Source organism: Populus alba, chromosome 12 (genome assembly GCF_005239225.2).
Source record: "Populus alba chromosome 12, ASM523922v2, whole genome shotgun sequence".
Taxonomy (NCBI): Eukaryota; Viridiplantae; Streptophyta; class Magnoliopsida; order Malpighiales; family Salicaceae; genus Populus; species Populus alba.
In genome coordinates, this window is record NC_133295.1 from 6,544,470 (window position 1) to 6,547,832 (window position 3,363).

The window sequence follows — 3,363 nt, forward strand, 5'->3', positions numbered from 1 at the left end:
TTTATATTTGGAAGAAAATACTAAATTTTCTCCACCATTCTTACAATCACCTTGGTTTAATTTATGGCCGCATCTCTTCCATCAGGGGTGAGTACCATGGTCGATATTGTGAGGATAATATTTCGTCACCAGCCGACACTGACATCAAATGGATATATATGATGTAATAATCTACGGGCTAGCAGGCTTAATTATGAAGACATTGACTGGTTCTGTTCATGATAAAATTATGAAAACTTTCGGAACGCATATATAAATGCAATTTTCAAAACGATGTAAGTGGCCACAGAGATGAGAATCTTCGAACAGAAACATGACAGCCTAGTGGTCTGTCATGTGTCTGATACTCTTATTCACTCAACTTTTATTATCATGCAAGATAATGGAAAAACATGTTTTTCCATTACTCTTTACAATCACAGTCCTTCATTCACGCCTAGCACTGCTTATTGGACATTCATCTCCTACATTAGAGCTGAGCAAGGTTGACGCTGTTAACATCATTATCCTTAAGCTCTAGCTTAACTAGCTCACTGATATCATACGGGTGAGCATCCTCAGGGAACTGCCGTTTAAATGCTCTTTTTCCGAAGGCCCAAGCTTTAGCTTCAGTAAAATGGGCCCCGTCCCAGTACACATACTCACTCCTGTTGGCACATGGAACGGAAAGGGATTGGCATGGGACGGCACCCGATTCTAGTACCTGGCAACAGCTCTCACGGGTATATTTGAAACCTGCAATATTGAAGCAAAAGTAATATTAGTAACGAAGGACTATAACTAAAGGAAAATGTCTGTCTTCAACCATTCTCCCGAATCCAGAGAAGAAAAAAATAGAGAAAATTTATTAGTACCTGCATTCGTGACGTCAGAATCAATCTCGTAAGAGTTTATGTAGGTGAATACAGCGTCTTTATGCTTTTTCATTAAGCGCTTCGAGCATTGTTTGAAGCTGACTGTTGAAAAATCTTAACATCATTGTTGAGCTTGTACGCGCATAAACTGCTATCTAGTTCGTTAGGATTTTTTTGTTTGTTGGAGGGCATACATCCTACCCGAATAAGACCAAACACGGCTATCTTTCTCGCTCCTGTAGAATACAGTTCCTGGCAGGAAGGAGAAAACGGGATTAAGAGGGGCTCCTTGTTAGTTTCTAATCAGACCAGACATTAATTAGTTGTTGTCTTAAAAGAGACACCTCCAGTTGAGTTTTGTAAGTCTTAATGAGATGTTGCGCATATTCATCAGGAGTGTATAGCGTGCTGCTGTTGTAGGTATCCAAGAAATAGTTGTTGAGGTAGTCGTTGTGGCCCATATCAGAAACATATATGCATTTGCTCAGGTACTTCTTAGCAACGTCTTCGCCTCCCAGTTGTTTGGCAATGCGTGAAGCAACCATCTTGTGGTTATATAACTGAATATTCATGGTAAACAGATCTCTCTGGCGTACACAAAAAGAAATACACATATATATAGTTAGTGTTGCCAGAGTACACACATGATTCCAAACTTCATATATATGCTCAACTATGCAAGTAATTTTATTTTTTTTAGTTGAAAGAAATAAGTTGACCAATATTACTGGAACTAAAATTGATTATAGAGAGAGGAGTACTGGCAATGATTGAAATTAAGACAACCTATTAATATCAATCTTCCATATTTAGGTGGAAATTAAGTTTTTGTGTTTACTTTTAGAAGATAATTTCTTAATTTTCACTTCTACTTCTCTTGTTTAGTTATACATACTAGAAAGACTATTCTATGAGAAAATAAGAAAATATGTATATTAAATATAAATTATTTAAAATAGAAAATAAGAGCTTGTTTGGCTTATATTGGAAAAAATAATAGAAGTAACGAACATAAAAATTCTGGTGAGCCAAGCGAGCTCCTTGTTCTATATATTATGATTTGGGAAATAACCTTTTTTGATATTTTTCACTTTTCTATAGAATTGGAGAAATAGAAAACCAGCATTTTCTAGAGAAAAAAATTGTGTTTTCAATTAGAAAACATGTTTTACTTAGTTTTCGGTCTCCTACAAATAAACACCACTTCTCCAAAACCATACAAAACAAATCTAATAATTTTTTTAACCAACAAGAGTTTTCAAAAGAGGCATGTATATGATCATTAATAATCACCGAAAGATATCCTGTTTCATCAAGAATGCCAGCTCCACTAGATCCGTAATTGACACCATCTAGGAAATTAGTCACACCCCCGATACCGAAGTCCGTGATGAAACTGTCGAACCCTAATTGTTCAGCTGAAACAAAACAATACAAAGTTAGTTCAATAGCATTATGATTATATACCTATTTTATGTATATAAAGAAATTTGAGCCCAAAAGCTCTTAGGAGAAGGGGGAAATGGATACTGATTGAGCTACAAGCTCATGCGCGCGCGTATTATATATACATATCTTTATATAGCATAGCCTTAGCTAGTAAAAATGGTATCAGTAAGTGGTTTTTTTTACGTTATAAAAACTGCAAATCTCAGCAACAAAAGTATCAGTAGCAGACCTGGCCCAATTTCTAAATTTATATAAAATAACTTCCTAAGGAGAATAATTATTTCCCGTAAAGTAAGCAAAAACGGAAGTGTTATGTTGTATTATAAGAGAGGAGAGCAAAGTGCATGCAGACCAATGGTGTCGGCAATGTTGAGGCCATTGCTACACCTTCCTGTAGCCCCCAAAGGAAAGTCTACACCATAAGGCAGATAATTAACTTTAACAGGTGTGGTAAGGTAGTTATTGTTTCCATTGTCAAAAGGAGTCTCCAAAGACGAAAGTAGCAAGGAACTTGAGGCGCGTGGCCTTTCCATAAGTCCAGTGTTGCCAGTTTGACACCAGCAACAATCCACAGACAACGCCCACAACGCCATTAAAAAGTAAGCAAAAGAAGATAGAAAGGAAGAGCTTTTGCAGTCGAAAACAAGATAGAGAGAAGGAAGAAGGTAGTTCTAGGTATGGGTGCTTTGGAAAGGAACGAACCAGGGCTATATATAGAGGTCTGGGGCGTCAGCTTTCAACTTTAAACAACACATATGGTATGTTACGACTTTTTTTTAAAGTACTTTTATTTAAAAATATATTTAAAAATATATTTTTTATTTTTTAAAAATTATTTTTTATATCAATACATCAAAATAATATAAAAAACATCAAAAAAAATATCCATTTAAAATACAAAAATACAAAAATACATAAATTTTTTTTAAAATTTTAAATAAAATTATATTTCAAATACAAAAATAAACATGATCTTAATAACCAGCACGTGTGTTTTACTTTTTTTTTTTTCATTTTCTTCCATCTTTTGTGTTAGTTTTTTCGAACAGCATACCTGCTA

The 3,363-nt window shown here is 34.9% G+C and overlaps 1 pseudogene; it reads right to left on the reverse strand.

The window, feature by feature from the left end:
• Positions 1–298: 298 nt before the first annotated feature.
• On the reverse strand, positions 299–2,911 carry LOC118049042 (GDSL esterase/lipase At5g45670-like; annotated as a pseudogene).
• Between the last annotated feature and the right edge of the window lie 452 nt (positions 2,912–3,363).